The sequence below is a fragment of the Rhinopithecus bieti genome, unplaced genomic scaffold (genome assembly GCF_001698545.2).
Source record: "Rhinopithecus bieti isolate Rb0 unplaced genomic scaffold, ASM169854v2 scaffold_34870, whole genome shotgun sequence".
NCBI classification, from domain to species: Eukaryota; Metazoa; Chordata; class Mammalia; order Primates; family Cercopithecidae; genus Rhinopithecus; species Rhinopithecus bieti.
Genome location: NW_016814702.1, coordinates 504,690 through 519,183, shown reverse-complemented (window position 1 = coordinate 519,183; position 14,494 = coordinate 504,690). Strand labels below are relative to the sequence as shown.

Below are 14,494 nucleotides of genomic sequence, written 5' to 3'. Positions count from 1 at the left end.
CCAGCTTCCAGGTAAGACCAGCTGAAGTGGTTTCCAACTTGGGAGTCAGGCTGCGCTCACAGGTTTCCTCAACTGGGTCGCAGCTGGGAACTGGCTCAAGTAGAAAAGTTCCTTTAATGAGGTTTGTAAAAAGCCCTTCTGGGCCGGGCGCGCTATAATCCCAGAACTTTGGGCGGCCGAAGCGAGTGGATCACGAGGTCAGGAGTTCAAGACCAGCCTGGCCAAGATGGCGAAATCCCATCTCTACTAAAAATACACAAAAATTGGCCGGGCGTAGTGGCGGGCGCCTGTAACCCCAGCTACTTGGGAGGCTGAGGCAGAGAACTGCTTGAACCCAGGAGGCGGAGGCTGCAGTGAGCCGAGATTGTGCCACTGCCCTCCAGCCTGGGCGACAGAGCGAGACTGTCTCAAAAAACAAAACAAAACAAAATAAAAAAACAAAAAGCCCTTCTAACACCACAGCTGACTCTGCTCGAGCCTTCCCAGGTGCTCTCCGGGGCTCCAGCTGCTCATCTCGATGCAGGCTGGAGGCCGACGGCGCGAGTCCCCGAAGGGACGGTGGCCGCACAGTCCTTCGCGTGGCGTCCGTCCTTGCTCAGGCTTCTGGTTCAGGGCGGGGCGGCCGCGCCCCTGTGGCGGGCGGCCCGCACCAGGCATGGCTACAGCACCGGGTCGAGGGCTGGCAGCCCTCGAGACCCAGGCATAAGGCCTCCGCCGAGCTCACGATTAAGCCGCCCTCCCCGCAGCCAGCAGCCCGCCACCTGCTTCAGTACGGGCATGAGGGCCACTGTGAGGCCGGCGGCGGCGCGCTCCTCCTCGAGCCGCGTGGGGTCCAGCAGCCAAGTGGGCGAGGGCCCCAGCGCGAGGCCCAGGCCGCAGCTCACCACCCGGTGGTACATCTCCACGCCCGCGTCGAGCAGGGCGAACGCGGCGGCGTTGAGCGCGACGGCCAGGGCCGAGCCGCAGTCCTACAGCCGCAGCGCTGACATATGGAGCTGCGTGCGCGGGTAGCGGCCCAGGCGCACGACCGGCTTCAGCGCCTCCTGCAGCGCTAGCTCGGGATCCTCGCCGCCACCCGGGCGAGAGCGGCGGAAGTCGCAGAGCAGGCGACCGTGCAGCGCGTCCAGGGCAGCCGCCGCGCTCGCCGCCCTCGGCCTGGCGGAGGTCTGATGGTCTTATGAAAGGTTTCCCCTCTTGCCTGGCTCTCATTCTGTCTTGTCTGCCGCCGCCATGTAAGAGTTGCCTTTTGCTTTCCACCATGATTGTAAGGCCTCCCCAGCCACGTGGAACTGTGAGTTCGTTAAACCTCTTTTTCTTTATAAATTACCCAGTCTTGGGTGTGTCTTTATCAGCAGTGTGAAAATGGACTAATCCACCACTTCAAGGGAAGAGTGGCAAGGCAGATAGAGTCATAGATTAGGAATATTAAAATTAATGTGTAAATGGAAGCAAAGTGGGTAAAGGGAAGTCAGTTGAACCTCCAGGACCAGGACGAAATTGTCTATAGACCACAGTTTGTTGTGCTTGCTATCTGTTATCTAGAGTTGTCCAGCAGCTTCCAGGGATTTGGACTCAGCCTGGAGTGGAGGGATTTCCTCTACAGTCTACAATGCGGTTCTACATAGTATCATTTCTCTAAACCTTAGTCCCATTTCTCCAGCCCCTCTGTGCTGCTGGCTGGGTCCCAAGGGCATTGCTAGGCCCACCCAGCACCTGGGCCTTCGGGCTGGCTCTGCCTTGCCTAAACTGTTGTCCAGAGAACCTGAGAGTTGGATGGTTTTTTAACGATCACCTTGGCCAATTCTTTCACCACATCCTCATCCCCGGAAGGGACAGAATTGAGTTATTAATAATATATTGACTAAGGGCATTTAGAGTGTTGAGGGAGAGGTTTGAGGTGCCCTAAGGGGAGGGACTTGGAGTTGTCTAGAGCTATGCTGGTGTTATTTCTTCTGAGAAATAATAAAAATAGCCGTCATTTACTGGAAATCTATTGTGTGCCAGGAATTTTAGATGTCTTGAATATCAGCTGCTCCTTACCTCACACTAAATGTTGGCGATATTATCCTAGGTCTCACCGATAAGGAAACAAAGCCTTTGTACGTTGCCCGACAGTGAACAGCTGCCAAAGGGAGGAGTTAAAACTCAGCCTGACTCAAAAACTTCTCTTTTGCCCAAATCAGCATTTTCCCAAGTATAAACTGAGGAGTCTGGGCATCTATGATGCCCAAAAATACTTGCTCCAGCCAGGCACGGTGGCTCACGCCTTTAATCCCAGCACTTTGGGAGGCCGAGGCGGGCAGATCACTTGAGGTCAGGAGTTCAAAACCAGCCTGGCCAACATGATGAAACCCCGTCTCTACTAAAATACAAAAAAATTTAGCCGGGCATGGTCGTGGGCACCTGTAATCCCAGATACTCAGAGGGTGAGGCAGGAGAATTGCTTGAACCTGGGAGGCAGAGGTTGCAGTGAGCTGAGATCATGTCCAGCCTGAGCAACAAGAGTAAAACTCTGTCTTGAAAACAAAAATACTCGCTCCATGGTCAAATTTGGGAATTGCTGGGTTCAGATATTCAAACATGTTTCTACACTGAGTGACTTCTCAATCCTTTAACACAGTAATGGGCACGTCCCCTCCTTCCGCCTCCAGATATATGATGTGGAAGAATTTTTCTCTCTCGCTTTGGCAGGAGCTGTTCTGCTTGCTGGATTGGAAATGATTTTAGGCCCTCATGCCAGGAAGAAAACACAGGCAGATTTCTCACCAGCTAAAAAAGAAGGAAAAATTGTGAAGGTGAAATTTCCTATCGGCTGTGGTTTATCCATGTTAAATTGTAAAGCATTTAACACAGATGGAATCTGGTACATGCAAAGCACTCACAAAACCTAGTTACTACTATTGCTGGTGCTGCTACAACAACAACAACAACTACTACAACTACTACTCTCCTACTACTGCTACTGCTGCTGCTACTATTGTTTTGTAAAGTGGAGCTACAGAAATCAAACGTTTAATTTTTTTCTTAGATGCACAGTGAATTTGTTTTATGGACTCCAGTATTCTTCCTGAGGGTCTATTTCATCCTAGCATTACTCTCACTTTTTTTCAAAATTTTATTTTATTTTATTTTTGAAACGGAGCCTTGCTCTGTTGCCCAGGCTGGAGTGCAGTAGCGTGATCTTGGCTCACTGCAGCCTCCACCTCTGGGTTCCAGAGATTCTCCTGCCTCGGCCTCCTGAGTAGCTGGGATTACAGGCATGTGCCACCACGCCCAGCTACTTTTTGTATTTTTAGTAGAGATGGGGTTTCACCATGTTGACCAGGTGGGTCTCAATCTCCTGACCTCGTGATCCGCCCACCTTAGCCTCCCAAAGTGCTGGGATTACAGGCGTGAGTCACTGCGCCCGGCCTCTAATTTTAATTTTAAAATGTACAATCTTTACCATTTTTAAATGTACAACTCAGTGGTAATAAATACGTATGTATCTCCTTTCCTTGCCTCCCCCTCGTCCCATTCCTGGCCTCTGGCTAATAGCAGTCTACTCTGTGTCATCACGAGATCCACATTTTTAGTTTCCACGTATGAAAGAGAATATGCGATATTTGTCTTTCTGTGCTTGGCTTATTTCACATTTCACGGATGGCCTCTGGTTCCATCCATGCTGCTACAAGTGACAGGATTTCACTTTTTTTATGGCTGAATAATATTCCATTGTGTAAATATAACACATTTCCTTTACCCATTCATCTGTTGATGGGTACTTAACGTTGATTCTGTATTTTGAATAGTGCTGCAATAAACATGGGAGGGCAGATATCTCTTTAATATACTGATTTCCTTTCTTCTGAGTATATACCCAGCAGTGAAATTGCTGGACCGAATGGTAGTTCTATTTGTAGTTTTTTTTTGCGGAACCTCCATATTGTTCTAATTTACATTCCCACTGACAGTGTATGAGGATTCCCCTTTCCCCTCATCCTCACCAGATCTGTTATTGCCTGCCTGCCTTTACTTATTTTTATTTTTAATTCTTGTGGGTACATAGTAGTTATATATGGGGTACATTAGCTGTTTTGATGTAGGCATGCAATGTGTAATAATCATATCATGGAAAATGGGGTATCCATCCACTCAAGCATTTATCCTTTGTGTTAACAACAATTCAATTATACTTTTAGTTATTGTGAAATGTATAATTAAATTATTATTGACTGTAGTCTCCCAGTTGTGCCGTCAAATACTAAGCCTTATTCATTAATTCTATTGTTTGTACCCATTGCCTGCCTTTTTGATACAAGCCATTTTAACTGGGGTGAAATGATATCTCATTGTGGTTTTGATTTGCATTTCTCTGATGATTAGTGATATTGAGCATTTTTTCATATACCTGTTGGCCACGTGTATGTCTTCTTTTGAGAAATGTCTGTTCAAATCTTTTGCCCATTTTTTTCATCAGATTATTTTTATTTTTTGCTGTTGAGTTGTTTGAGCTCCTTATATATTCTGGTTATTAATCCCTTGTCAGATGGACAGTTTGCAAATATTTTCTCCCATTGTGTGGGTTTTCACTTTGTTGATTGTTTCCTTTGCTGTGCGGAAGCTTTTTAGCTTGAGGAAGATACTTTTTCAGATGCAACTGCTTCACAGCAGCCCACATGGAAAGTAGGATTCTTCTCTGCCCTCCCTGTCCTGGGTACAAAGCCCAGGGTTCTCCCCACAGTTTCACTGGAATTAGGGAGAGCCAGGGAGTCTTGCAGGAGGAGGTACCTACATTTAGTGATTAAAAACAGTTTGAACTGTAGGACTTAAAAAGTTTGGTTTCTTCCTTTTCTGTGATTCTTTGGTGACAAAATAAATGGCAGTCACTGCCATGTTGGAAAACTTGGGAGAAACCAGGAGACCAGAAGATGACATGTTATATTTTAGTTTCTCCAAGATGTTGATTTCGTTTTTGTTAAAATACCTACTTAAGGGCTTATATGAAAACCTGTTTCTTGCTAGTTCTTGGTTTACATAGCTTTTAACCAGTCAGGGTTGGTCGGTTTTGTTGATCAGAGTGCTGACACCCCATGCAGGAAGCCCTCCCACGGAGTTTCTGAAGGGTGGGGTCTGGAGCCAGGTGGGGTCTGGAGCCAACATTGAATGCTGAGGCTCCTTGTTGGCCCAGGACTGGGGCCCAGCAGAGCCTGTGACTGAAGGACAAGAGAGGGAGAGAGTTCCTCAAGCCAATGAACTTGTTCCTGAAGTGCTTATCCTCAGCTCGAGGACAGATGGGGAGGTCCCTGCTAGGCTGGGGGACTGCACAGGGGCCAGGACCTCTGGGTGATGTTGAAGAGGAGGTTTGGGGCAGTAGGCGGGGAGAAAGAATACGTTGGAGAGGCTCATGGGAAAGCATCCATGGGTCCTTCTCTCCACTGTGGGCACATTGCCAGAAAAGAGGGTTCCCATCCAGACCCCAAGAGAGGGTTCTTGAATCTCAGGAAAGTATTAGAGGTGACTCACAGAGCACAGTGAAAGTAGCAAGTTTATTAGAAACTACTCCATTACAGAGTGGGGTGTCCTCAGAAAGCAGGAGAGGAATGCACGATCCTTTGTTAGTGCCTCTACTTACAAAAAAAACTGGCTGGGCACGGTGGCTCACTCTTGTAATTCAGCACTTTGGGAGGCCAAGGCGGGTGTCTCACCTGAGGTCAGGGGTTCGAGACCAGCCTGGCCAACATGGTGAAACCCTGTCCCTACCAAAAACGCAAAAATTACCTGGGCGTGGTGGCAAGCCCCTGTAATCCCAGCTACTCCGGAGGCTGTGGTGGGAGAAGTGATTGAACCTGGGAGACGGAGGCTGCAGTGAGCTGAGATCTCGCGCTTGTACTCCAGCCTGGGCAACAGAGCGAGACCTCATCTCTTAAAAGAAAGAAAGAAACTGTAAGGAGCTATAATTGAACTTGGAATGTGCAGATGTTCTCACTAAAGGTAGGGGTTATTGGTGCTATCAATGACCATTAATCCTTTGAGCCTGCTCATTAAAGTTATCTTTAAGTAAAGTGGGCTTCACTCTTAGGGCATCTGGACATCCTGCAGGCTTGGTGGGAGGTGTTCTGTATGGCCATAAATATTCTGTAATTATAATTGGTGATCAGCTTGGGATGTAGCTATTTTCAGACCATAAGCATTAACCTTGTAGGCGCCTTGTGAGGACCCAGCTATGCACTTCAAGATGTAGTCACTTGGGAGGCTGAGGTGGGCAGATCACTTGAGGCCAGGAGTTTGAGACCAGCCTGGCCAACATGGAGAAACCCTGTCTCTACTAAAAATACAAAAACTAGCCAGGCACGGTGGCGCATGCCTGTGATCCCAGCTAGTCGAAGACTGAGGCATGAGAATCACTTGAACCTGGGAGGCAGAAGTGGCAGTGAATCAAGATTGCACCACTGCACTTCAGCCTGAGACTCTGTCTCAAAACACAAAAAAAGATGGAGTCACTTTAGTCATGTTTTATTAAACCAGAGGCCTGAGAACCAAGGGTTCCTCTAACAGGTGCAGCTTGTTTTTAAAAACACATTTGATATTTCTTTTAGAGATGTTGTCGTGCGTGGTGTCCAGGCTGGAGGGTGGTGGCTGTTAACAGGTGAAATTCCACTACTGATTAGCCCGGGAATTTTTCATCTGTTCTGTTTCCAACCTGGGTCAGTTCACCCCTCCTTAGGCAACCCGGCAGTCCCCACTCCCGGGAGGTCACTGCATTGATGCCAAACTTAATGCAGACACCTCATCATAGAGCACTAGAGCCCAGAACTCCCGGGTTCAAGTGGTCCTCCTGATATGGACAGGAGGCAGGGAAATACTGGGTAGAAGACGGCAGTTCCCTGGTGAAGGCCCCACCCTCAAGCCTGGAACCCGTGACCCTAAATGGTAACAGGCATTCCTGTTTACACACCCAAATGTTGACTTTTGGCCCGCCATGCTCCCCTACAATCCTGTACCCATGTAAACCCTAAACCCCAGGCTCCATGAGCAGAAGAGTGGCTGGGCAGCACAGCAGTACAGCAAAGGAGAAAAGAGAAGGAGTGTCTGAATGTCAAGAGGAGTTAGGCTGGGGATGGTCAGAGAGGAGATTCACTGTGGGATGGCCAAACTCCAGGGGATGATCATCTTCCCAGTCCATCCCCTTTCCAGCTCCCCATCCATCCCACTGAGAGCCACCTCCATCACTCAGTAAAATCCCTGCATTCACTATCCTTCAAGTTCACGTGATCTGATTCTTCCTGGATACCGGACAAGGACCCGGGTACCAAGAGGGCAGGGTGTAAAAGGCTGTCTGACTTTCCACTGAACTGGTTAACACTCAACTGTCTGGGGATGGCAACTGCTAAGAGTATTCATTGTAACACTCCCCTAGATGCTACTGAAACGGGAGTGCTGGGAAGGGAAGAGCGTGGTGCTTTTAAATGATACGGAAGGCGGGGAAGGGAAGTGCTGGGTAGAGGAGGGCGTGGTCCCTGGCTAGGGCTCTATCCCCATGGACCTAGGTGAGGACAGGCACATCTGTCTTTGTGCCCAAATGTTGCATTTTCCAAGACCACCCTGGCCTGCCATGCCCCCATCCTGTGCCTATAAAACCCCCTGAAACCCTAGCAGTCAGACACACAAGTGACTGGACATTGTGAGGAATACATCGGTGGAAAAAGACACAAGTGGCTGGACGTTGAGAGGACAGCGAGGGGAGCACTCTGGCGGAAAAGCATACCAACAGATGCCAGCACGCTGGCAGACCATTAACCAGCAGAATAATGCAGAGTTTGGTTGGGGCAGCCAGAGGAGAGCCTGGGCCCCTGAGCTGCCCGTCTCCAGGGGAAAACCATCTCCCTTCTGGCTCCCCCATTTGCTGAGAGCTACTTTTAGACAATAAAACCTTGAACTCATTCTCCAAGCCCATGTGTGATCCAATTCTTCCAGTACGCCAAGGCAAGAAACCCCGAGATACAGAAATCCCTCTGTCCTTGTGATAAGGAAGGGAGTCTAATTGAGCAAACACAAGCCACCTGCAGATGGCTAAATTAAAAGCGTGCGCTGTAACACACGCCCACTGGGGCTTTAGGAGCTATAAACATTCATCCCTACACAGTGCCGTGAGGTCGCAGCCCCACAACCTGCACTCCGTATGCTCCCCTAGAGGTTTGAGCACTGGGGCACTGAAGAAGTGAGCCACTCCCTGTCACATGCCCTGTGAGAGGGACAAGGGAACTTTTCCTGTTTCACTACTATGGGGATGGAGCCCAGAAGCACTCGTCCCGGCTTCTGCACCTGTCTGTGCGTTTCCCTCTCCTGTAAGGGGTTTGAACACGTGGCAGCCAAGCAAACAGGCCACATCCTTGTTGCAAGTACTGCGAGGGAGTCCAGGAACTCTCCCGTTTCACTCCTGCCTCAGCTCAGCCACCACGGTAAGTGGAACTCCATGCCTCCACCTCGCCTCGCTGGGTGGAGCAGCTAAGCTTAGGATTCTGCCTTGAGCTGTGGCTCCTCAGGGTGACAGGGTCCAGAGCAAAGCCTACGGAAGGAGCTGCTGAGGCCAGGTGGAGGGAAGGATGCTGAACTGGAGGAGGCCAGGAAATTATGAGATGGGTGAGTTGGTGTCATCTTCAGGTGGGTCTGCGTGGGTCACTGAGCCCAGAGGCTTCATGCTTGCCCCTTGAAATTCTAATTTTATCTTAGAGCATGTGTTTTGCAAGGAAGATCAGATGGACAGTGGAGCATGCCTGGGGCTTAGAGTCTCAGTTCCTGCACTGTCTGCCTCCCAGGCCCTCTCAAGGACTCTTCTTAGCTGCCTCCTGTACCTGAGTTTGACCCGCTCCCCCTGCCCATCCACCCCAGGATCCTGGCTGTCCTCAGCCCGAGTCTGCGACAGGATGTGTTATGGAGGGGTGATGTCTGTGTGTCTGTGTTTCACCCTCGCTCTCTGCCCCATGGGGGACTGAGTGAGGCGTGGAAACAGTGGAGCCAGGTGCACTGGCTGTGGCATCTCCAGGTGAGGGTAGGTGATGGCCACCCCCTCCCCACGCTGGCTCTTCCTGGTGTGCTGGCAGGAACCTGGTGAGGGTTCTTGCTCATCCCCTCATCTAGGTGCCAAGTGCATGGGTGCAGAGGTTGCAGTCCCTTTGGTTCTCTTTCCGTGTGGGTTTGGGTGGCAGGCCCTGGGAAGGGGAGACCGACTTCCCTGTTTTTGTCAGCCACTTGTTCATTTTGGACTGGGCCCTGCAAACTCTACCCAGGCCTGGTTAGCATCAAGGAAAACTAATAGCTCCAACGGAGGAGCAAGCAGGGCTGTGGGAGATGGGAAGTTTGGAAAAGGTGAAGGGCAGAGCCCAGAAGGGCTGGGCCTGCCTGGTCCCAGGCTGCAGGTGCTGGGGAAGTGAAGATACTGCACAGGTGATTACAATGAGGAAAAGCCATCGAGCAAAGGGCCAGGCAGGCTCAGAGAACACTGACAGGGCTCAGTGATTAGAGGGTTGCTTCCAAGGCTCTGCTGAAAGGGTGAGAAGCAGGGGGCGCCCGGGGAGAATGGATCAGGTGAGAGGAGTTGACTGAGCGGATCCACAGTGGGGATCAGGACATGGTGAGGACATCCCCTGCACCCTGAAGTTATGGCACCTGCAGAGGAGGGAGGGAGGCAGAAAGGGGACCTGGGGCTGGAGATGTCAGGCTGAGCATTCTACATGGAACTTTGGTGGGACATTCTTTGGTGCCATCCAGTTCCCTTCCGCTTGTGCTGGCTGGTCACTGTGAAAGCTAAGCAAATTCCGTTTCCCAATGGAATTTGGGACTTACTCCTGAAGTCAGTCCTAAAGGTGGTAAGAACAGGAAATACAATTACATTTTTAAAAGTGTAGATTAATTTATGAAGGACTTGAAACTGACCCAGTAGTTCCACAGACATTCATTTATTTATTTAACATAGAAATTGACCCTCTTGGTCTTAAAGCTTGAAACTTAATATTTATCTGAGTTCCTTCCATAGGAAAGGACCCCCAGGCCTCTGAAAAAGTATCAGAGAACTGAAACTCACCAGATCTTTGCATCCAGTCAGACTCCAGGCCTCTCATTCATCATGATTGCTTCTTTACTCCTCTGGAGTTCTTATTTTCTCATACATTGTTACATTTCTTCCCTGCTATGGAAAAAACCTTTGGAAGAAGCTGCTGAGGCCAGGTGGAGGGAAGGATGCTGGACTGGAGGAGGCCAGGAAATTATGTAGGTTTTTACATTTCTTCCCTTCTATATAAACTCCTAATTTTAGTGGTCAGAGAGATTGATCTCTCATTTTCTCAGCTGTAGCACCTGATTATTGCCTTCTTCCTGGGCAAGAATGATCATCTCAGCGATTGGCTTTCTGTGCAGGGAACAGCAGGACCTAGACTGAACCCTTGGTGTTTTGGTAATAGACTTAAGAGGGTAGGGTGCCAAAGTATGCCTGTGATACACCTGAGGTGTCAACCTCACCCCTTTTTAGAGTTGGTGGCATGGAGGACAGCTGGTTGGTTTCTCCAGGGGCCTGTCCCTCGGAGCTTCTGTTCGTGACTGTGTCTAGAGACGGCCAATGCAACAATCCACGTGTGTCCGAGTCACTTTGTCACATGACCCAATGACTTATTTGCTTCTCCTCCTCAGTTGTCCCAGAAAATAGTTGTCTTCTTGAGAAGATTAAGTGAATATTTTCTCCCAACCCAATTATATAATGCAGCACAGACATCAAGGCAAGTAACTTTGATTCAGAACGAGTTCAGCTATCTGCTTTGCTCTGTCTGCTGGTTTCATGTTTTCAAGATGATTCACATTAACTCATCTTTCTTTCCCATATGTCCGGACTTGTGTTTTACAACACCAGACGGGGATACTAATTAAACTTTAGAGTTCGCTCCAACAGTGCTTAAACTGAGATTGGTAATGACAGGCCTGGCAGTAATCAATATATCTGCCGCACTTGTAATGATTTAACGTGAATGCCATGGTTACTGCTTGGAATAAAAGCGAATGAGCTCTGTAAATTTAATTTAGAGGAGTTATAACTTGATCACTCAGAAATATATTGTAGCAACTCCTTGTATTTTTGACAAAGCCCAGGGCGTGCTTCTAGCAAGATCTGTGATTTAACCAGGAACATTTAATTTACAATGAGGTTTATAATAGGTGACATCTGCGCCCTGGCTGAGCTTCAGAAAAACCAGCAGAAGGCTGTGGACAACCATGCAGAAATCAGAAGTAATAAACTAGATATATACAGCAATCTTAAATCTCATGTCAACACTAGTTAAAAAAATTATTTCACATTTAATGTATGTTATTCCACCCATGAATTAGAAGTCAAACTCGAGCAAAGTCTTGTTCAGGCCAGTTCAGAGTAGCGATAGTTTCTCTGAAACTGCATTCGGGGTAGTGAGGCATCATTTCCCTTCCACATCCTTGAAAAGGGTTTGGTGTGTGTTACTTTGCAGAATGCGAGGGAAAGCCTCTGACCTTTGTCCTTTAATTTCCTTCAGTTCTGTAACATGAGGAACATTATTGCATTAAAACGAACAGAAATGCTCTGCTGTCAAGCTCTCCTTTCTTTGCCCATTTACTAATATTGATTGTATTAGCTGTTACATTTCCTGCCATATATCCATGCCTTTACCCTTTGCATTCCTGATTTAGTTGTGCTACCTGCAACCAGCCTTTTGTGTTCTGTCTTGTGCTCTCTCGCGCTCTCTCTCGCGCGCTCGCTCTCGCTCTCTCTCTCTCTCTCTCTCTCTCTCTCCCCCTCTCTCCCTCTCCCCCCCCTCCCTCCCTCCCTCCCTCCCCCTAAGGGGCTAGGAGTTGAGTTGATGATACTCTTCAGAATATGGCATTTTATCAATAATCTATACAAGGTCTCTCTTGCTTTATTTTATTTATATCTCAACCCCACTCCCATTCCTTCTCCCTTCTCGATAATGACTATAATATTTTATTTTATATATAACGTATTTTAGAAGGATGTGTACATATGCATGTCGTAAATTATTCAGGTATCTATAGTTCTGTGTATGTTTTAATTTTAACAATTTATGACTCTATTTTGTTTCTTGGTTTATTCACTTTGTACTGTATTTTTAAGATAGAGGATTTAATATTTTTGTGTATGTATCTATTCTAATGGCTTCTGACCGCTGTATGATTTTGCATAGCACATGTCCAGCTTATTTTACGTAAACCTTGGGTGTCTACAACTCCTGGTTATCACTGACAGTCCTATGTGTGCCCTCATACCTTTCCCCTTACGGACCTTTGGAGGAATTTTTCTGGGGAATTACCCTAGCGTTGGGTTTCTGTTTATTAAAAAGATTCTTTTAAAGCTATAATTTATGGAGCGCTGACAATGTCAGGCACTGTTCTTAACACTTTATAGGTAGTGACTAATTTAATCTTTACAATAACCTGATGTGGTAAGTTCCATTATTATCCCCATTTGACAGAAGAAATAAAGCCAAAAAAGATCAAGAAGCTAGTAAGTGGTGGTGCAGAGTTTGAAAAACTATGATGTTGGCTGGGTGTGGTGGCTCACACCTGTAACTCCATCACTTTGGGAAGCTGAGGCCAGTGGATCACCTGAGTTCAGGAGTTCGAGACCAGCCTAACCAATATGGTGAAACCCCATCTCTATTAAAAATACAAAAATTAGCTGGGCGTGGTGGCGCTTGCCTGTAATCTCAGCTACTTGGGAGGCTGAGGCGGGAGGGTGGCTTGAACCTGGGAGGTGGAGGTTGCAGTGAGCCGAGATTGCACCACTGCACTCCAGCCTGGGTGACAGACCAAGAGTCTGTCTCAAAAAAAAGAAAAGAAAAGAGAAAATACCATGATGCTGTACTTAGATTCAAATCACTGCTATACTCACCACCGAGGTGAGCAGCCTCGAACATGACTTTTACCCAGCAGTGGGTTCATTAAGTTGCAACATATGTATACGTGTGTGTGTGTGTGTGTGTGTATGTGGGTGTGTTTATGTGTGCATATGTGTCTCTCTATATAAAATTCTACTTAACACTGCCACATGAATTTCCTCAATGGTTATAAACCATTTACTTTCCCTCCTAGAGAGCAAAAGGGAGTTCGTTATCCCCACATTCTCCACCAACGCTTATAGACTGTACAGTAATTATTCAGCTGTGCACATTTTCTATCTTTTGAGTTTCTTTCAGCAATATTTTTTAGTGTTTCATCTGATTCTTCTTTCCAACTGCCGTTTCTTGCTTTGTTGAGTATTTTTTCTTCTGGGAGGATATTTTTACACTTGTTTAGATTTTTTCTTCTGTCCCCTAATGCCAGTTAAAGTACTGGCTGCTCAACGTGTTTCATTTCTAGCAGTTACTTTTCCCAAATGCCTGGTGTTTCCTTTTCCCTCTGTGAGCTCATTTTCCCCTGGAGGTGTTAGCCATGACCCCTCAGGAGGACAGGTGCAGTTCCTGGTGAGTTCAAGGCAGGAGGGAGACCTGCTGCAGAACAGGGGTCCTGTAGTTTGGAGTCTGGATGGATTTCCCTCACTCGTGCCCATCAACCAAGCTGATTTTAATCAGCTCCTACACTGCCCCCCCACCTTTTGGTTTCTTAAGACAGAGTTGCACTCTGTCGCCCAGGATGGAGTGCAGTGGCGCGATCTTTGCTCACTGCAACCTCCGCTTCCTGGGTTCAAGTGATTCTTGTGCCCCAGCCTCTAGAGTAGCAGAGTAGCTGGGATTACAGGAGCCCACACCATGCCTGACTGATTTTTTGTTTGTTTGTTTTTGGTGGAGACAGAGTTTTAACATGTTGTCCAGGCTGGTCTCAAACTCCTTATATCAAGTGATCCACCCACTTCTGGCTCCCAAAGTGCTGGGATTACAGGCGTGAGCCACTGCGCCCAGCCTACACTGCCTTTTGGTTGACCCTGGGGGTTGCTGAAGAACAGAGGAGCTGCGCTTTTAACTAGAATTTTATTTTATTTTTTAACACGCACACACACACATATATATATATATATAATTATAAAGTTCTGGGGTACATGTGCAGAATGTGCAGGTTTGTTACATAGGTATACATGTTCCATGGTGGTTTGCTGCACCCATCAACCCGTCATCTACATTAGGTATTTCTCCTAATGCTATCCCTCCCCCAGACCCCAAGTCTGACAGGCCCAGGTGTGTGATGCCCCCCACCCCTGTGTCCGTGTGTTCTCATTGTTTAACTCCCACTTATGAGTGAGAACATGTGGTGTTTGGTTTTCTGTTCCTGTGTTAGTTTGCTGAGAATGATGGTTTCCAGCTTCGTCCATGTCCCTGCAAAGGACATGAACTCATCCTTTTTTACGCCTCCATAGTATTCCATGGTGCATACGTGCCACATTTTCTTTATCCAGTCTATCATTGATGGGCATTTGGGTTGGTTCCAAGTCTTTGCTGTTGTGAACAGTGCTGCAGTAAACATACGTGTGCATGTGTCTTTTTTT

General features: G+C 47.7%; 1 pseudogene; it reads right to left on the bottom strand.

The window, feature by feature from the left end:
* Positions 1 to 608: 608 nt before the first annotated feature.
* The window catches only part of LOC108515162 (exosome complex component MTR3-like), a 27,557-nt pseudogene continuing 13,671 nt past the window's right edge, over positions 609 to 14,494 (bottom strand).